Source organism: Dermochelys coriacea, chromosome 1 (genome assembly GCF_009764565.3).
Source record: "Dermochelys coriacea isolate rDerCor1 chromosome 1, rDerCor1.pri.v4, whole genome shotgun sequence".
NCBI lineage: Eukaryota > Metazoa > Chordata > Testudines > Dermochelyidae > Dermochelys > Dermochelys coriacea.
Window position 1 is genome coordinate 213,609,911 of NC_050068.2, and position 21,974 is coordinate 213,631,884.

Genomic DNA, 21,974 nt, shown 5'->3' on the forward strand with positions numbered 1-21,974 from the left:
GCAGAGAATGGGGGTGTCTGGCCCAGCCAGGGGAGCAGCTGGAGCAGCAGGGAGAGCTTAGGGCCTAGCAGCAGCAGGAGTAGCAGCTTCCCACCTCCCTCCAAGCTAGAATGCTATGGGAGAGCAGTGGCAGAGAGAGATTCGCTCCAGGCTAAACAAATCCCTGGCACCAGGGTAAGTGAAATGGCAGCTGCTCCAGGTCAATTAAGACACCTGGGGCCAATCAAGAACTTTCCAGAAGGAGGGGAGAAGGCTAGGTTGATTGGGACACCTGAAGCCAATCAGGGGCTGGCTGAAACTAGTTAAAAGCCTCCCAGTCAGTCAGGTGGGTGTGCATGTCAGGAGCTGTGGGATTAAGCTGGCCTGTTGGAGAGTTTGAGTAGTACACACCATATTATGCACAAGGAAGGAGGAACTGAGGTAAGAGTGAAGTGGAGCTTGAGGAAGTGAGGACTGCTGTGGGGGAAGTAGCCCAGGGAATTGTACATGTCATGTTTCTAAAAGGTCAGCTACCATAGCTGATACTATTAGGGTCCCTGGGTTGGAGCCCGGAGTAGAGGGTGGACCCGGGCTCCCCCCTGCCCTTTGCCCCCTGATTAATCACTGAGACTGGGAGACAACAGAGACTGTGCAAGGAAGGATAACGTTTCCTCACCTCCCTCGCTGGTTTACGATGAAAATGGCTCAGTAGACTGTGACCCTTATCTCTAGAGAAAGAAGGGTTACGTAGAGGGTCACAATGAGCCTCTGAGGCTAGTGAAATCTGCAAGGAAATGCAGGACTCACGGAGGCAAGGACAGAGCTTTGTCACAATATCTAAGACATCCTGGATGGTAGTGACAAATTGATTTAGAAGGTTTAACATAATTTCACATCAACTGCGATATTCCATGCAAAATGAAGGAAACACAACTTGAATTCTGGTGAAATTATACATAAAAGTATATTTAGGTATCAGACTCAGGTCTCACTCACAGCCACGCTTCCTTCCCTTATGAATGTGCCAAATCTGTGGGCATGACTGTGCTGCCCTTAACTACTAAAGCACACTCTCTTCCACAGCTGTGAAGATAACCCAGATATTCTGGTAACTTTCTACTATCTAGCATACAGTACTTAATAGTTGTGTAAGCCATTTGCAAAGCATGTGCAGTGCACCCTTCTCACAATTAGTCCATACGGAGGATAACAGCCTACCACTGTTATTAGTTACTTCTTTAGCTCAAAAGGTAAAGTTTTGTGCTGTGGATCTAAAACTCCTCTGTTGAAATCCTTTTGATGACCTATGTGTGAGGTCAATGTCATTCCAGATAATAAAAATTTAGTCTATTTTAATGTTTCTGATAAAATATTAAAATTACATTCAAAACCCACTACATTAAAAGTACATTAAGGTTTCAGAGTCCATCACTTAAATGGAAATGCCAGAAATTAGGTTATCCTGTAATTATGAAAAAATGTTTATTATTTGATCACATATTCTTTGTTCTATGGGACTCCAGACTCTTTCAATGCATATGCTAGACAGTAAATGAGGCAGAGTGTTGCAAAAAGAGAAAGGACTTTCTCCTGTGTTCAAAGCATGTAACTGGAAGGCAGAAGTGGGGGATTTTGGCTCTGCTACAGACCTCTTATATGATGATAGACTCATAATACATATGCCCAAGTGGGATAAATTAAGATTGCATGAGCAACTTTAATTCTGGCATTGCCCAATTTTTGAGTGCTAGACTTTGCAACCTTAACATTTATTTAATGTAGTGTTTTATATGTAATTGTAATTGTTGTATATAATAGAAATTCATAAATGCATTGCATTTACTATTCAGTGAAATTTTATTGCATAATCATTTAAATGAGAAATACTTATATTGCAGCATCCACCCAAACTCTGAAACATCAGAAGGTCCTTCATTACAATTACTGTTACATACACTTTTGCAGAGTCCAGGGAAAACTATACATGTAGGATCCAGAGCAGTGAATGGGTGTCATGTGCCCAGACTAATCAGACTAAGTTCAGCTGTCCACCAGCAGAACAAATGACTACACAAGAGCATTATTAAATGTACTTAGTAGACAAATTAAATGGAAAAATTAAGATTTTCTCTAATCCCACACAGTTTTACACCTCTTATGGGCTACTTGTTACAACATTAAATAAAAAAAAATTGGACAGAAATGTGATCAAGTTGAAAGTGTCCAGTTAAACAAAGAGTGCAAACCAGCCATCTCTCACACATTTCAGGAGATACGAGAAGTGTATATATACAGTCTAATACTTTACATTTTCACAGGTCAAGACCCTAGTCCATACAATGGATAGGTTCCCCTTTAGGTGCTTCCATTGGATATGATGGCAGTGAGCTGATCAGACATCTAGCAAATAGGAAAGCTGGGTCTATGGTAAACGGCACACTATGGCTTTTTTTGTTTAATGATACACTCCAGTTTAAGAGACTGTATGCTTAAATAATAACATTTTGTTAAAATGACACAAGTCCCTGAATTTTCTTTCTTGCATTCCGTGTTGAATTGCAGTGAATTCTGCTGCCCTGAGACTCATTATCAGATGTAATCCATGCTTGAAGAGGAATATCCTACTTCACAGGATTAATAATGCTGCTGCAAAAAAGGGAGTGAGAGAAGGTTACTAGATGATGGAGAAGAAAGGAGATGTCCAGGGACTTGCAAGTCAGCTTCTTATTGGAGGAGCAATCAGTGATGGAATCTCGGTACATACATTTACCGCAAGGTGATTATTTTTCACTGTGGACAGCAGTCCCTGAATAGAGGTGGCCATAACCAGCATCCAAGCAAATCCCTCTGCAATCAGTGCCGAGTTCCTAGAGAGCAAATCTACCTCAAGAATTGACTCTAGTTACAGAGATTAAGGCAGAGAACAAACTCCCTTGCTGCTCATAACAGCTCCCCCCGAAAAGAACAAACACGACAACATTTTCAAATACTGAACAGTGAACATACTAAGGCTTCTCACTATTCAAATGTGCTTACAAACCTCTGTTATCAGGAGCGCTAAATTTCTCGGAATGACCTTATGACGATTTGCTGTGGAGGGTGGGAGTGGAGAGAGGAGAGAAAGGTATTCAGCCATTCTTGGTTTTTTGGTTTTTTTTTTTTTTTAACCATTCATTATCAGTGGCACTAACTGCACTTATCGACTGTTATACAGCACCAATCCCTGCTACAGTTGGGGAGGGAGGTGCTGTTTATGCACAAGGTAGTGGCAGATGCTGCCTGAATTATAACTGGAATTGTGTTTTGATTGTTTGCATGCACACAAAGCCATAGAGACTTTCATCTAATCCTTTTCTGTGTTGTAGAGTTCTGTCGCATTGAAAACTAGCGTGCTTTCTGCATCAGTTTAACTGCATTTTCCCCCGCCCTCTTGTGTATTCCTGGGACTTGGATATTTCTGAAGTTGGGGGGTTGGGGTTGGGTGTGGGACCACCCAACATGCCATCTGTTTCTCACACTAGGAAGGAGGGTCCACACACAAGAGAAGGAAAAGACAATGTTTGTTAAAAGTACTACATAGAATGTGTAATTAAAATTTCTTTAAAAAGAAAGATCAACCAACCAAAAAATCTTCAAAACACTAAGGGAACTCATTCATGAACACCAGTCAGATGTTACTGTCTCTGCACCTGCCTCCTTGTCCTCCTCCTGACAAGGGGGGAATGACAGGGGAGAAAACTGGAGATGTTTCCTCCACAGGGCTTGGGGGGGCAGGTACTTGGTGGGGTTCAGGGACTACTGCAGGCTCATCGTTCCCCTACTGGATGTGAGGGGTTTTGGGTACCAGTGGAGGGTGTGGTCCCAGAAGTCCTGCAGGCTCCATGTTCTCCCCCTGGTCACTGGGATAGTTCTTGAAAGCTGATCCTCTGGCTTAGCAGCACCCTCAGAGGAGGTGGAGATTTATGGACATGTTCAGGGGCCTAGGCTGCAGGCAGATCCCAAACTCATTCAGCCACCAGTTCAATGAGCCTCTCCCTTAGGGAATGCTCCCAATTCCTTCTGGCGTGCCTTCTGCTCCAGGAACCGGTTCATTAGTGTCTCTTCTTGCTGAAAAGCGAAATCCTCCCATGCCCTGAGGAACTCAAACTTCTCCCAATTCCCTCCATCCCTATGAGCAGCTCTTCCAGGGTCCTTCTTCCTCTCCTGTCTCTGTAGTGCTGCTCCTGCCCCCCCCCCCGGTTGCATGGTTTCACCTCAGGAGCTGAAGATCCTGTCATTTCAAATACAAGGATAGCACTATATTTTTTTTTCCTTTCAAAGAAGCTGAGAAATCCCCCCATGTAATATAACTTTGCTGTAGAAAGCCAAAATTTTGATGCCTTTCAGCATTCCAGGAACCAACTGTTAGACTATCCTTGGCTCCCAGACAACTTCTGGCAGCCCATGAGGAAGGAGCAGAGGCTATTAATGGTAAGGAAAATTTACCAATATTTAAAAAAATAAAAATGTTGATAGGGTGCTTCAGAGGGTCCTGGGGCTTCATTACTGGTTGGCAATGTCTTCTTCTTTAAAGGCTGGCCAACATTTGGAAAACATAGTGGTTTTCAACGCACCAGAACGGAATAGAGGAGGAGATCCGGTGATCTATGCCAGCGAGATGCTTCTGCTGAAGGTCAAATTTTCAAATTTTAAGGCCATTGCTGAACGGAGGGGGTTGGTCAGCTCTGAAAGTGGACCAGGCAGATTTATGCTGTTGTTGAACTTCAAGACCCTGACTGGAGTTTCTGCTACACCAGACATTTGCTGAAATACATTTACAGCACTGGGAGGTAACTTGACTGGAAATTGACTATATTCTCAACTAGCAGGTGGAGTTTCCACACCAAGGAAGATGTGAACCATGAATACCGTCCGCACCCCACCCACCCCAGCATCATAGAAAATCCTACTCCTATGCTCACAACAGGGAAATGGACAGGGCAAGAAGGAGACACCCTCCACAACTTTTATTTGGTTCTCTTAAATTTCAGATCAGCACCACAAGTACCTCGGTTCTCCAAGGCAAAGGGACACTGCATTGTGCTTATCCAACTGCCAGACCAGCTCCTTCACCTAACCCGGTTTCCTATGGCATGAGCAGCATGGCTTGGTGTAAGAAGCCAGACACCAGAGTCAGGGGTGCTGCAATCTTCCAACAGAGCCAGGAATGCGGTGACTAACTTTCTGTCAGAGAGCCAAAGTGTTCCACAACCAGATTAAGTTCCTTTCCCAGGATTAACCCTTTGCCCACCTCAGCCACACCCTGGGAGGGATTGCAGGCCTAAATTATTTATCTCCTGTCTTAGAGCACATGGACAGCTCCCTTGGTCACAGAAAGGTTCTAAAGGACAGCAGATAACTTCTGCTCCTCCTGGGATCCCCATGCCAGAGCCAGACCTTTGTCAGCCTGGCTAGTCTGAGGACGAGATATCATGTAACAGGGAGGTGCTAAGGTCCCAGCATTCTAGTTAGGAGGCAAGTATCAGAGGAGTAGCTGTGTTAGTCTGTATCCACAAAAACAACGAGGAGTCTGGTGGCACCTTAAAGGACCTTTAAGGACCTTTAAGGTGCCACTGGACTCCTCCTTGCTTTTTCTAGTTAGGAGGGGCATTCCCCTGTCAGATTAAAGCTCTGGTTTTGACCACACTTATATCATTTTTACATCAGTGCAACTCCACAGATTTCAATAGTAACTTTGCTTTACACCAACATGAGAGAACAATCAGGCTTTGAAACTTTAAAAAATGAAACAAAAACATAAGCACAATAATTCTTGTATTAGTTTGCTGTTTGTCGGGGAAGATTATATTACACACTTGTAATTTTTGTGAACTGACACTAGAGAGAGCTGGTGATCAGGGGAAAGGAGGTTTTCTTTGTAGTCTCACTTGTCCTGTTTACCAAGGTTCCTGCTGGCAGGAGGCTGCTGTTTTCAGTGGGGCCTGGAGAGCCTAGGATGGAGAACAGCTGGACCTAGACTAGTTCAGTGGTACAGACAGATCTGGAAGCTCAGAGTTACGGAAAGGGAAGGTGTGGGAGAACTCTGAAAATGTTTTTAATTCATGGAAGACTCTTCATTTCACAGTCTGTATTTAGCTACAGTTCAATGGTATTTTTGTTCTTGTCTCACTGTTCCCTCCCCATTCCACAGATACATATATTCCAAATATCTCCAAAATATATTAATTGCTGTTTATTTTTGTCTAATTGTTTATTTGGATTAACACATCAGACTACTAGCAGTTCAGGTCTTTGGACCCCAAAACCTTGCAATCAGCATACTTTTAGTGACATAGTCTTCTATTTTTAGCTGTCCATAAACTATTAGCAAGTATTTTATTTATTGTCACTACTCCTTACATGTAGGTTTTCTTTCTCTCCCCACTCCAAACACTCTGATTGGGTATGTACCCCACGCAGGCCCTGAAAGGGTTAATGTGGGCCTGAGAGGCTAATTAACACATCTGGCAGCACCTGAGAGAGAGAGCCAGAGAAAGAGCTCGCCTCCCGATTTCACTGATAACCGAGCCCAGTGTGGAAGGGGCTGGGTGGTGATTATAAAGCCAAAAAGGTTGTAGTAGAAAGAGGCTGAAAGAAAACAGAGAACATGAGAATTATAATTAAAGCTGCTGAAAAGTGTTATGAACGAATGACTTCCATATTTTCTGAAGTGAAGGAAATAGTGAAGGTTAAAAGAACGGTAGTGACTGTTTTCAGCTGGAATGCCTACAGTCTACTAGCAGATGGGCAGGAATTAAATAAAAATATTACTGATATGAAAACCAAGCCTGATGTAATGTGGACACAAGACACTGGGTCAATAGAAAAGCTAGACTATAAAATCCAGGGATATGGTGTGTATATATAGACCTCAGAGAGAAATAGGAAAGGGTGGTAGTGTCTGCACCTTCATGAAGTAGATCCTGAGCTACTTTGAAGCAGAAGCTAAGTATCGAGTATACTGCTACTGAGATACTGATACAAAGCAATTCTGCTCCTCTAAGACTTTATAATGTCTATAACCCATGCAGGAAACTTGAAACTATGGAACTGAAAGAATTAATTGTGGATGTCACATGCCTGCTCATGATCTGTGGTGATCTGAATAGTCACAACAGATTATGGGGAAGTAAGAAAAATGATAAAAATGGAAAATGTTTAGAGCTATTCCTTGAAGAGAATAATTTAGTAATATTAAATGATGGAGCACCTACCAGATTCAATGCAGTTGATGGAAGCTTCTTTAGCTTCTATACTATAAAATTCAGCTGGGAAATTTACCGAGAGAAGGGAATTAATTACATATTAAGGAAATAGGAAATACCAAAGAGGAGGATAATATCCATAGGCGTAGTTTGACTTCTATATCTGGGAGGGAGACAGCTCCTGTCGGGCCATGGGGCTGCATGTGAGGGCCACTATGTTTCAAAAAGTCAGCAATGACAAGGATCAGAGGATAGAAATTAGGAAGAGGAAAAGAACATTCATTAAGGATAATTATGAGAGGATGAAGAGGTGGGAGGAGGATGTGGATATTATTTTAATGAAAACTTTAGTATGAGAGAACTCCAGAACATGATAAGGAATAAAAGCACCTAACCAGGTAAGGATGGATTAAGCTTGAAATGCTTTAACTTCTTAGTGAAGGAAGCATGAGTGTGATACTAAAATTCCATAATATCATATGGCTAAAAGGCGAAATAGCTAATGACTGGAAACATGCAATTATTGTCCCAGTGAGGCAATTGGGTAAGATGTGCTCAGGTCCTGAGGCATACAGACCAATTGGCAAACCAAAGTATTCATGATACATAGACATGGAAAAAGCCTACGATGTGTCACGGAGAGAAGGACTTCTTCATAAAGTGGCCTCCATGTGTGTTCCAGGAAAATGTACAGATGGAAAAGGGACTTCTTGAGCAAAAGAACTATACATCTCTGAATAGGGAAACCTTTTTCCAACATATATTCAATTGCAAATAGAACTCCACAGAAGAATGTAATTAGGCCAACCCTTCTTAATATCATGATAAATGACCTCCTTAAGATGAGATGAGTACAGGAATAGGGATCATGTTATTTGCTGATGATTGTGCCATACGGACCAAAAGCAGAAACCATGAAAGCACCTCCAAAAGATTCAATGATGCACGTGAGAGAAGTGCAGAAAAGAGAAACGGGTGGGGGCTTCAGTTTCTCCATAGACAAAACTAAGGGAATGATTTTCACAAAAAAGGAAAATCCAGAAAGATGTAAAGTTATATCTGTATGACCAACAGATAAATATAACGAAAAACTACAAATTCTTAGGTGTGATATTTGATAACAAGCTCACTTGGAGGGACCACAATGAAAATATTAAAGATCAGTCCAAAGGCAGAATTAACTTACTTAAAAGTGTCTGTGGAACATCCTGTGGCGTGGATAAGAAAATAGTGGTAATGCTAGAAAGTTAGTCCAATTATTGAGTATGGATGCCAGGCCTTTGGGTTAGCAGTGAACGTAAATCTAAGAAAATTAGACTATGTCCAAGCATAGGCAATGTATATTGATGTGGTGCATTTATTACTATGCCACTGTATGTACTACAGATAGCAGCCTGTGAAATGCCCATCATGCTTACAAGGAAGCTTTTGGACTTAACCTTTGACTAAGTAATAGTGAAGATGACATCACAAAGCTAATATATAATGATTGTTGGGAATTAAGTGGAGATTGGGTAAGACAAAAAAAATCAAAATTCCCAAGGTAAGTAGAGTACAGATGTGATAAGGAATATTGATGGAAATAGAAGATTGAAAAATCTATAGCTATGGGGAAATACTCTTTATCCCCCCGAGAGAAACATGGAATTATATAATGAAAGAAATGCAACAAGAATAATGATAAATATACAAGATATAGCAAATCAATAAACTGGTGATAAGTGTGAACACTACTGCCAAATATATACAGACAGCTTCAAAGAGGAAGAAACAGGAAGAGTGGGAACAGCTTTCTACATGCCTTCACTCAGACTCAAGAAAACCATAATGCTATCTAACTTCGTAGCTATCTTTACAGCTGAGCTAAGAGAGACTATTCTAGCCCTAAATTGGGCTTTAAATGTGTGGCTAGCTGCCGTAACCATCCTGACTGATCCAGACAGCAGGCAATATACAGTGGTAAATCTGAGAGCAGAAATTATATTCTTAATGAAATATTACTGCTAACAACCAAACCGTTACAATTGGATATAACCATAGTAATAGCATGGCTCCTGGCACATGTAGGGATAGCAGACAATGAACTGGTGGACAAACAGGCAAAAAGTGCTATTAATCATGAACAAGTTGACCTAGGAATCCCCTTAAGCAAACTGGAATTTAAACATCTATTCAAAAATGAGCTAAGGAGGGAAGGGCAAGAACTGTGGGCAAATGAAAGAAAGGGGAAAAATTCTTAGACCTTTGCTCACCAGTTGAAAATGTTGATATGACCCAAGCCCTGAGAGGAAGACTGAAGTGACTCCATTTAGAATTCTAACAGGACATTGCAGGCTAAATAGTAATTTATTTCTAATTAACAAGTATAAAGATGGATTATGCGTAACATGTAAGGTCCAGGAAATGATAGATCATATTCTCTGGGATTGTAAAGACTGTACCAGTGAAAGGAAGTATTTATATAGAAAAGTCAGAGGTCTTAAAGTAACAAAATTTTGCTTGCAACATCTATCAAGTTTCAGAGTAGCAGCCGTGTTAGTCTGTATTCACAAAAAGAAAAGGAGTACTTGTGGCACCTTAGAAACTAACAAATTTATTTGAGCATAAGCTTTCGTGAGCTACAGCTCACTTCATTGGATGTAGCTTATGAAAGCTTATGCTCAAATAAATTTGTTAGTCTCTAAGGTGTCACAACATCTATCAAGAATACAAGGAAAAGGGAGCCTAATAAAAAAAAGCTCTTCTGCAATTCTTGAAGGATACCAGGAAAGATGCAAGACTCTAAGTCATGAAGAAGATACAAAGTACAGTGCATGGTGGTAAAACACTCAGGAAGTGAGTCTTGTATGCCACAAAAGCCGGGAAGAAGAAGAAAGAAGCTACAAGCAGAGTCTGCAGTCATGCTCTGGGGGATGGAAGCGGTTCAGGGAGGCACCAAGGAGTCTGAGGGAGAAGACCTTAGCTGCCAGCTACAGGGTCCCGGACTGTAATCTGAGTAGAGGCAGAGCCTGGGTTCCCCTATCAGCCACCAAGAAAAGTGAGGTGAAACCCCTTGAGATAAGGGAAGTAAGGACCATGGAGCCGAGAGAGAGACATAAGACCTGCCGTAAGGTCACTGGACTGTATTACTCTGGAAGGTGCCCTAACAGGGGTGGACTATAGCATGACCTGGCCAGAGGCCCAAGTTGCAGGAAGAGAGACTGCCACAATAATGGAGCAACCATTGGTATGGGGTGCTAAATGGTGACATACCCACTATGCTAAGCGTGGCCATGAGGAGGTGCTCATGTGGTGAGTGAACCCCATTACAAACACATATACACCTTCTCTTGCCTTCTCACTATATTTCTCTTCTGCCTTCTTAGACCCCAAATTCCCAATTTTGCGACCTAAACTAGTCTCGGATTAGCCCTGTTGTGTTCCTCTCCCTGTGATAGTCCTCCATTCAGGAGCCAGTCCCTGTCTGCTTCCATACAAGAGGATGCAGCTTCCCTCATTGCTGCTTTCTGGCCCTACTTCCCCAAAACTCCTCCCTCCCCATGGTTATACCTGCCTGCACTGGGAAATGGTAAAGACTGAGATTTTCTTTTCACTGACTTTCCTCCGACCCTGGGTTTCTCTCTTCCTTTTAAAAACATTAGCAGGGAACAACCCATATCACTCTTCTTAAACAGAGCCAATGACTGCCTCTGCTTCCAATGGGTTTAGGTAATGTCAAGGCTCAAAAATTCAGGAACGGTCTTCTAGCCAGGGGTGAAAGTAACTTAAAGGACTTACCAGTACTCCGGAGTCCTGAGCAGGGGGGCATGGCCTTGACCAGAAGAGGCATGGCCTCAACCGGAAGAGGCGGGGCCTTTAAATACCTGGGTCCTTTAAATCAAGATTTAAAGGCCCCAGGGCTGTGGCTGGGAGCCCCCAAGCCTTTAAATCACCCCCAGAGCTACCAGCTGCAGAGGCAGCTGGGAGCCCTGGGGCTCAGAGGTGATTTAAATGGCCCCGGGCTCCGGCCACCGCTACCACAGCAGAGCTCCAGGCCCTTTAAATCACCGCTGGAGCCCTGCCGCTGCTACCCCGAGGCTCCGGCAGCAGGGCTCGGGTGGCGCTTTATAGGGCCCGGGGCTCTGGCTGCTGCAGGGAGCCCGGGGCCCTTTAAAGCACCAGCCTGGTCCAGCCCGGCAGGGCGTACTGGCTCTTGCTGGTATGCCATACCGGACCAGACCAGCTTACTTTCTTCTCAGCTTCTAGCCAGCTGGCTGCTCCCCTGGAGTCAGAAAGGGAGAAACAGGAACAGAGAGGGCTTCTGCTCCAATGGCTCAGCTGTGGTTCACCAAAGGGAGTTCTGCTACACCCTGATTTTCCTTCTCCAGCCCTCTCCACGCAGCCGTTATTCTCCTTCCTCCACATATTGTTCCCCATATTCTGTCTTTAGCATGCTCCCCTCACATCTCCAGTCCACACCATAAAGGCTAATGGTGAAATTGAAAAGTCGGAGTTTTGCTATTTAATTCAACAGAGCCAGGATTTCACTCTGAAGGTAGTAAGGGGACACCTTGAATACTGTGTGCAATTCTGGTCACCCCACTTCAAAAAAGATATATTAGAATTGTAAAAACAACAGAGAAGGGCAACAAAAATGATTAGGGATATGGAACAGGTTCTGTACGCAGAGAGGTTTAAAGAACTATAGAGGTCTATAAAACCATGACTGGTGTGGAGAAAGTGAATAGGGAAGAATTATTTACCTCTTCACATAACACAAGAACCACGGATCACCCAATGAAATTATAGGTACTAGGTTTAAAACAAATACACAAGGAAGTACTTCACACAATGCACAGTCAACCTATGGAACTCTGTGCAAGGGGAAGTTGTGAAGCACAAAAGTATAACTGGGTTAAAGAAAAAATTAGGTAAGTTCATGGAGGTCCCTCAATGGTTGTTAGTCAAGATGGTCAGGGACACAATCCCATGCTCTGGGTGTCTCTAATCTTCTGACTGCCAGAAGCTGGGACCGGACAACAGGGAATGGATCATACAATAAATTGCCCTGTTCGGTTCATTCCCTCTGAAGCCTCTAGAGCTGGCCACTGTCAGAGGACAGGATACTAGGCTAGATGGACCATTGGTCTGACACAGTGTGGGCTATTATTATGTTCATAAATAATCGCCAGGTAAATTCTCTCCCACACATACATAAACTCCCCTGCGCACAACTCATTTATCATATTCACCTATACTCATCCCCCACCATCAACACACCTACATTCCCCATCACATTCACCAGTCAATGTGCAACTGAATATGGTCCATGCTGTTTATAGAGATAAGAGATAAGCAGGTGGTGGTATGGTAATAACAGTTGTACTCAGGGTTTGTGTTTTGTCTTGTGCTGTCTTCATCTGGATATGTGAAAATTGTATTATTATGATGGAAAAGTGGGAACAGAAGAAAAAATGATGGTGAGAAAATTCTCTAAAAATTCAGCTCAGGTGGAGACCCAGCATGGAATATTTCAACCCAAAAGGTTAAAGTTTTGAAAAATTATGAGCAACTGAGGATAGGGAGGTGGTAAAAGTTATAATGGAAACCAGATTGCTACCTTGATTATAGAAGGTGCATCTAAAACTTCTATAATATCCAAATGATGTAGCATTCATTAAATCAGAAAGTTATACTCCAATACTACCCTCAAACAGTTTGTTTTGCAGGCAGCCTGGCCTAGTGGATAGCACACTGGACTGGGCCTAAGGTGACCTAAATTCTATTATTCCCAGCTCTGCCACTGGCCTGCTGGGTGACCTTGGATGAGTCACTTTGCATTTCTGTGCCTCAATTTCCCCATCTGTAAAATGACAACACTGACCTTCTTTGTAAAGCACTTTGAAATGAACTCTGAGCTATATCAAAGCCATGTATTGTTATTGTGTAGGATGAGACCTACTTATCAAACCAAATTGGAAGAAAATCAGTTTAGAAATTTCAAAGCTATGAAAGATTGAATTCAGCATGCCTCCACCAAACATGCCTCAAGTCACAACGGGCACAAATTCACTACTAACCAAGTATGATCATTTATTTTCAGATGTTCAGAACTTAACTTACAACCACAAGTTTTGAAAACACACACGCACACCCCCCGAAGCAGGGGGTGGAGTGGGGAATAACTGTGTGCTGGAGGGGGCTGTCATCAGCTGCTGGTTAAAACTATGTCATCAGTTTGAAAAGAAGTGTGGGCTGGTTCCTCTCTCTCTCTCTCTCTGACTCACCACATCACTGTATACTGTTAAAACAATCATCTCATAGAACTTGGGGATCATCATAACCATAGAAACCTATGGCTGGAAGGGACCTCCAGAGCTCATCTAGTCCATTCCTCGCTGCTGAGCCAGGATTAAGTGTACCTAGAACATCTGTTCTTAAAAAGCTTCACTGACTGTGTTTCCACAACTTTCCTTGGTAACCTGTTCCAGTGCCTAACTACACTTATAGTTAGAAAGCTTTTTCTAATATCCAACCTAAATCTCCTTTGCTGCAAACTAAACTGATTACCTCTTGTCTTTCCCTCAGTGTATATGGAGAACAATTGATCTCTGTCCTCTTCATAACAGCTATTAACATATTTAAAGACTTTTGAGATCCGTCTTCAGCCATCTCTTCTCGAGACTAAACATGCCCTATTGTTTCAAACTATTCTCATAAGTCATGCTTTCTAAATTTTTTATTATCTTAGTTGCTCCCCTTTGGATTCTCCCCAATTTGTGTATGTCTTTCTTAAAACAAGGTGCCCAAAACTGGACACAATACTCCATCTGAGGTCTCACCAGTAGTAGTAGAGTAGGAAAATTACTTCCTGTGTCTTACAGATGATGCTCCTGTTGGCACACCCTGGAATGATATTTGCCTTTTTGGTAACAGCATCACTTTGTTTACTCATTCGATTTGTGATCCACTGTAATGCCCAGATCCTTTTCAGCAGCACTACTGCCTAGCCAGTTATTCTCCATTTTGTATTTCTGCACTTAATTTTTCCCTCCTAAGAGTAGTACTTTTCACATGTCTTGACTGAATTTCATCTTGTTGATTTCAGACCAATTCTCCAGTTTATCAGGGTCATTTTGAATTCTAATGGTGTTCTCCAAAGCAAACCCCTCCCAGTTTGGTGTCATCATCAGATTTAGAAACATATTCTCCACTCCATTATCCAAGTCATTAATGAAAATAGAGACTAATACTTGAACTGGATGCTGGCTAGTCTCTGCAAGACCCCTACTAGATATTTTTTCCCAATGTGACAGTGAACGATTGATAACTACTTTAAGTACAGCCTTTCATCCAGTTATGCACCCACTATATAGAAATTTCATCTCTAAACCATATTTCCCTAGTATGCTTATGAGAATGTCATGTGGGATTGTGTCAAAAGCCTTACTAAAGTCCAGATATCACATCTACTACTTTCCCCCCTATCCATTAGGTTGGTTACCCTGTCAAAAAGGGAAATTAGAGTAGTTTAGCATGAATTGTTCTTGATAAATCTATGCTGGTTATTACTTATCATCTAATTATCCTCTATGTTTTAATAAATTGATTGTTTAACAATTTGTACCAGTATCTCAGTATCAAAGTTAGGCCAACTGGTGTATAATTCCTTGGGTCCTCCTTTTTCCTTATTTTGAAGATAGGTACTATGTTTGCTGTTCGCCAGTCCTATGAAGAGCAAATTTATGGTCTTTAGGGAATGTACCTGATAGCTCCAAGGATCAGATACTTAAAAAAATACATGGAAGGGGAACATTCTTACCGGCTCTTACATCCCATCTCAAGCACCTTCACACATGCACTTCAATTCACACAAGTCGAACACCACTACACTTTTCAGAGTAGCAGCCCTGTTAGTCTGTATTCGCAAAATGAAAAGGAGTACTTGTGGCACCTTAGAGACTAACAAATTTATTTGAGCATAAGCTTTCGTGATCTACAGCTCACTTCATCGGATGCATCATGAAAGCTTATGCTCAAATAAATTTGTTAGTCTCTAAGGTGCCACAAGTACTCCTTTTCTTTTTACTACTACACTTGTCAATATACTCAGTATATAAAGTATAAGGATTTTCAGCAAACCAGTAGTTCATTATACGTTTCTTTGCCTCGTGCTGCTGCTTCTTTTTCTGGTTAGGTGACAGAGAAATTTTGTTTCAATGGGAAAAAATATCCATAAACAGGGCCTAGACTCCATTGATTTTTCTCTGACCTGTGTTGCTCTTCCCCCTGCACCACACACAAGGCTGTTCTACTACAGATGGGCCTGAAGTGCAGCCCCAGGAAGGGAGAAGTAGCATTAGGATCCAGCCTTTAAAGCTTGGGTCTTTCTCTCTCTCTCTCTCTCTCTCTCTCTTTCAGCTCATTAACCAGGAAGCAGAAAATTTAGTTATGTTTTCAGAAAAGCAGAAGAAACCTGGAGTGATGGGCTCACCAGACACTAACCACAGTTTCTGTGACAGCATGTGTTCAACTTCACATCTCTGCTCACACTCTGCTCTTCTCACACAGTGAAAGACTCGCTTTTACACCCACAGAGGATGGTGTCACTTGCAGGCACTAACCTCACTTCCTGTGAGTCTTTTGCACACCAGTTGGAGCTGTTCAATATGCTAAAGCTAGAGAACTGTTAGCTGACAACTCGTATAACCGTTGATGCTTATCAACAAAATCACAGACAAAAAATCTGCTAGATATTAACCCCTATAGCCCATCCGTGAAGCAGTAAAGATTGAAGTGTTTTGCCACTTGGGCATAGGCCTGAGACAATGTGCTATCTGCTCTGGAAATGTCCACCTGTATTTCATTGTTTCAGAGTCATAGCATATTTTTCTACAGCTTTACACTCTTCTGAAGACACATGAGCACTGTCCCTTTGTCCCACAGCTGCAGAGGATTTTAACTCCAGACTAAGAAATTGTTTTTAAATGGAAAGTCACATCTTTTGCTTTTAATAATGACATTGTTTTGTCCAATAATGGTTTATTTTTAAAAAATGGATGTGAGGTGTATTGAAAACTGAATTAAAATTATAAGCTATCACTTAACATCTGTAAAGAGCTTTCAGCTCATGCTTGCAGGCTTGGGGGTTCTGTAAGGAAGCATGCAATCTGAGCCTTGAGTAGTTAGTCTGCAGAGAGCCAGCCAACAGTCAGGTGGAGTGAGTTGTGCCTCACTGATTTAGGGAGCAGCCTGCTTTGTTTTTCTCTGTTTTGGGTTCTTGTGTATTATCATTCAGAATTCTAAGAAATAAAGTAGTGTTACATTCCAACCTTCCAGGAAGAGTATTTGTTTTTAATCTAACTTTCTTGTATGTACCCCACAAACATAACAGGGTGCATAAAGCTGAGCTCCTAAATCCATGCTCAGGCACTCAAGTAAGTGGCCTGCTTTTCAAAAGTGCTGTACTTTCAATAGCTCCAGAGGAAATCATACTGACAGAGAGCAACAAAGAGCCCAGCTGTGAGTTTTTCACTGGGTTTCTTTGTGCTGGAGGAAAAGGGAGATTTACAATTGGATTGTTCCCTTCTGGGGAAGAAGGGAATAGAAAGACACTATTTTGTTTGGTTTCAGAGTAGCAGCCGTGTTAGTCTGTATTTGCAAAAAGAAAAGGAGTACTTGTGGCACCTTAGAGACTAACAAATTTATTTGAGCATAAGCTTTCGTGAGCTACAGCTCACTTCATCAGATGCATCCAAAAATGCTCACGAAAGCTTATGCTCAAATAAATTTGTTAGTCTCTAAGGTGCCATAAGTACTCCTTTTCTTTTTACTATTTTGTTTGTTTTGCCCTCCTCAAACAAGAAAAGGATTTACAGACCTGGGTTCCTCTCCATTCTGGAAAAAAGAAAAGGAGTACTTGTGGCACCTTAGAGACTAACAAATTTATTAGAGCATAAGCTTTCATGAGCTACAGCTCACAGCTCACGAAAGCTTATGCTCTAATAAATTTGTTAGTCTCTAAGGTGCCACAAGTACTCCTTTTCTTTTTGCGAATACAGACTAACACGGCTGCTACTCTGAAATCTCCATTCTGGAGCGTCTTTGTTTTTGTGTGTTCAGTCTGCTTGAGGACACTAGGCTCTTCTTAAATGAAAGGAGCTAAGGACTGAGGGCTAGATCCACAAAGGGACTTAGGCACCTCACTGCCACTTTAGGTGCCTAAGTCCAGCATTTATTTGCCACTGAGATCCTCAAACTCAGCTGCTACCTAAACCTGTAGGCCTCTAAATTGCTTCTAGATGCCTAAATTTCTGCAGGTGGACATGTGCACAGTCACCTGAGTCCTGATTTTGCTGAGCTGCTCAGCACCCTAGCTCACACCAAAGCCCTGGAAGGATTCACAAACTAGGCATTCCTCCACCTATCTCACCTGCAGGGCTTCATCCAGTAGCGGTTTTCAGAGCACATCTAAACCACACAAAAGACAGAGGAAAAGGAGTTGATGTTGGTTGTGCCAATTGCCCCATAGTTCGAGCACTCACCTGTAAAATAAGAAACCTGAGTTCAAGTCCCTGCTCCATGTCAGGCAGAATGGATGCTTTGAACTCAGGTTTCCTACATGCTGGGTGAGTGCTCTGGATATAAGGCGGCAGTGGCATCACCACTGCTGCCTCCTCTTCCTTTTGTGTGTGTGAGAAAGGACTGACTTGGCCGACGTGACTAACTCCAGAAGAAAGTTCATGGCTGCGAATCCCAAGCAGAAGTAGTCTCCTTTGGGGGGCGGGGGCGGTCTTAGGCCTGGCCTCTCCGCATAGCATTTCCCACTGGTTAGTTCAGGCAGCTCCCTGCTCAGTGTGCTGGTTTTGGAGGATCCCATTCTTAGGCACCAGCTCTCCCCATGCTTTGTAAAGGGAGTTTGGACATCTAACTAAGGGATGTGGCTTCCACCAGGTGGTAGGTGCCTAAACGTTCTGAGGCCCCTGAGGCTTTTAGACTCAGATCCTCAAAGGTATTTAGGCACCTTGCTCCCACTGAATTCATTGGATCTGGGCCTTAAAAGTACTGGATACAGGAACTGGGTGGTCCAAATAATGGAAAGTTTGGCTGTGCTCTAGGGCTTTCCTCAGGGAACATTGTGGTTATGAGGAAGAAGTAGGACTCTTGAGAACCCATAAAGTTTAGGAGGCCAACCCAGACTCTTGCTGTATTCCAGGGAATGCAGCTGGAACTCATGGAGCGGAAATGGCTGAAGTAGTGCTTTTTTCCTATAAGCAATGAACCAAAAATTGACCCCGTGACACACCCAGTAATAACAAACACTAACAAATAGTTTGAGACAAATGGCATGAACATCTTGTCTGACTTAACTTTTGTGTATATATATAATAAAGCCATACAACGGTAAAGCTTTAAAGTCATGCACTGACCTGAGCCAAAGCATTTGAATTCTGAGCACATTAACACTATGGAAGAAGGCTGCCTAAGCTGTAGATAGGAGTGAGATTTCCATGGACTGAATATTCCATGGGCAAGGCACTATCTGCTATTGTGGCTGGTAAATCAGGGAGTCAGACCTGGTGACCAGAAACTGATTGAGGACAAGGCCAGGATTGGCCATGAAGGGGTTGAAAAGTACGAGGAGAATCATGAAGGCAGAAGCAATTAAATCTCAAGAGAAATATTTATTGCATGGAAAAATCTGCAGCCATACAAACCTGTCCTAAACGTAACAGGAATCCACTTTTTCGTTGTGCAATGCATCAAGCACAATACAAGAGCGTTGCAAAAATTATATTCACCTCTTACCCTGAGGTGAGTAATATTGTCTTTGTTTTCCAGTATCTGTCATAACTGTAAGTGCAAAGTGAGTAGATTTTACACCTGGGCTGCTAAATATTCCTGACAGTCTTGCAAGTCTGCTTTATGAAATAAGTGTAACAGATAGTGTGAAACAGCCACTTTCTCAAGATATGTGAGAATCTGCTCCATTGCAAGGCATGTGACAGTTTGACTATGTTGTAACTCAATAAAAATGTGCAAAAAATTACGTATTTTATACCACTTCCCATAAGGCAGCTTTTTTATCCTACCTCATGTATATGGCCTTTGGACTCCAGTACACCTTCTAGTCTCTCAAAGAGCCATTCCTCTCACACATCATGAAAAAATCAGTCACCTGACTTTCTCCCTTTGCCCTCCCCTTTTCTGCAGACAAGGGACTAGATTCTCACTGGGTAATGACTCTTTTGCACCTCTCAGGAGACACAAAATAGCCTTAATTCAACCATAAATGCCCAGCAGACAATTCCGCTGGCATAGAAAAACTGCCATCTGGTGTATGTGTAGCCAAGTCTTGGGTCTCTATCCCCACATCCTCTGCTCCACCATAGCAATCCTCCACTGGTGCAGCGTCTGTTAAGGACCTATGAGATCGGTGGAACTGAAAGCCACCTACAAGCAGCATTGAGTTCGGTGTGGGCTGGAAACACCACCTAATGCCTCCCACACTTTGTCCTGCATCCAGGAATTTTTATCTGAAGGATGCATTCAATTCCCCCTGTGATAGAGTCAGCTAGAGCCGGAGCCAGGGAGTGGGGGCTGCAGGGAAGCCTACTCTTGCTGTCAGCCTGTATTGCACAGTATTACCATAAGTACACACCATGGTGAAAGATAAACAGCCCAGTGTGTGTGTCTGTGAAACCATCTGAACTGGTCAGGCAGTGTGGTTGATGACGTAGCAAGGGAGCTGCCCTGTGGGCTTGTTCAGAGTGAGTAAGTCCCTCAGCTGATGAGCATACATATGGGACACCTGCGTGACGGCAGGAGATGTGGGCACCATGGACAAGATGCTGTCCTGACTAGTGGAACAACAAAAGGAGATGCAGCAGACCCAGCAGGTGGAGAGGCAAGCACTCCCAAATTGGCAGGCAGTTGCAAGAATTCATCAAGTGGCAACGAATGTTGCAAGAATTCATCAAAGAGCAGGGCCAGTTATAGCAACAGCTCCTGCAAAGGCTGGTGAGTGCTAGTGAGGGGACTGGGAATCAAATAGTGGACCTGGGACTATATAAAATGGCCCCAAGGGATGACTCTGATGCCTTTTTATTAATGTTTGAGCAGTGCCGGATGGGACAAGGTTGCATGGGCACTTCAGATGGTCCCTTATCTGGCCAGCAAGACTCACGCAGGCTATATGGCCCTGAGCGAACACCTGTCGAAAGACTATGATACACTGAAGGCTGCTACTTTGGACAGAGTTGGCCTGTCAGCTGAGAAATACTACCAAAAGTTCAGGGCAGCCATGTGAGATGGCAGGCTATGCCCCAGCAGCTTTGAGCAGAAATTGTCAGACTGGGCCACACGATGGTTGCAGCCAGATAGATGGGACACTGAAGTCCTAATGAACTCCATTACTCTGGAGCAGATTATACAGAGCCTTCCTGAGACTACAAGGGTCTGGGTTCAGAAGCACCAGCCAGAATCACTAGAGGCAGCAGTGAAATTAACAGAGGAGTATGTGGAGATGGACTTTCCATTAAAAGAGCTCCGTACCCTGATGACCGAGAGCAGGAGAAAGAAGGTTGAAGAACCCCATGCAGCGAAGCCCAGAAAGGAGATGTAGGGGCAAAAGAGGTACCAGTAGTCTGCTACCAGTGCCGGCCGAAGGACACATAAAGAGAGACTGCCCTTACAAGGACTCCAGGTTCATGGAGTTCTGTGAACAGGCATAAAAGGGGAAGTAGGGATAAGAATGATTCCAGTCAATGTAGGCCAAAGAACAAAGAGGGCCGTTGTGGCTTCAGAAGCAGCATTTTCCCTCATATGGAATGCCCAGGTGGCAACAGGAGGGGGCAACGCTAACAGTCTATTGTATACATGGGGAAAAGAGCACTTATCCTGTGGCTGTCATCCCCTTAGAAGTAGAAGGGAAGTTTTGATGGCAGTGAGTAGGGATGGTAAAGTCATTACCTTACTCAGTAATGTTAGGGACTGACAGGACCCCATTTTCCTTAGGTAAAAAGGGTAGGCAGTGGGGAAATGGACCCAACTGGTGGGTCCACATGAGAAGCCCACAAGTGTAGATCCTCCAGGGAGTCCTCCAAGTTCAGTGTGTGATGACCCTATGCATAAGGAAACAAGCTCAGAAAGAGGTGGCACACTGGAGGATTTGTGGGGAGGAGAAAAATCCAAGATGGGGGCAATGAAGCAGGGAATGACAGAACAGGGATACTGGAAGACAAGAAGGGTGGAGGCTCAGCAAATGTCCAGAAGGAATAAGCCCTGGACCAGACACAGGGTAATAAACAAGCTGAAGAGAGAGATGGGGTCCTGACATGGAAGTTTTGCTGGGCGAACTTAACCCAACAGTCCCAGACCAATGGCAAGATAAGTCAGGGGAAGAGAGAGGTCTTGAAATTGTGGCCCTAGAGGGACAGTGCACATGGGTAGATATAAGCCCAGAGCCAAGTAAACTGGGAGGAAGACCAGTGGGATGTGATGGGTGTGATGACCTATGGGCCAAGGCCGAGCTGTGGAGGCAACCTCCACCCTCAAAGTGTACTTCTATGGGTGGAAGGCAGGAGACCCTCACCCGTGGTCCAATGAGAGCCATCCCCAAAGAGCACAGGAACTCCAGTGGAATCCCAACCTCATAATGAGGCATGAGGGTAAGATATGGGCAGCAAAGAAGGCCTCATTTAGAGGCAAGAAAGGGCCTCAATTGAAATAAGGAAGGAGGTATGTGACAGGGAGCTATCAGCAGCATCCTGA

The 21,974-nt window shown here is 43.3% G+C and overlaps 1 long non-coding RNA gene across 1 annotated transcript; it reads left to right on the forward strand.

Annotated features, from left to right (window-relative positions):
• The first annotated feature begins 820 nt into the window (after positions 1-820).
• LOC122459985 lies at positions 821-19,993 on the forward strand. The gene is made up of 3 exons (XR_006280985.1): positions 821-2,678; positions 19,200-19,209; positions 19,982-19,993. It is a non-coding gene; the product is annotated as an uncharacterized LOC122459985 (long non-coding RNA).
• Positions 19,994-21,974: the final 1,981 nt, after the last annotated feature.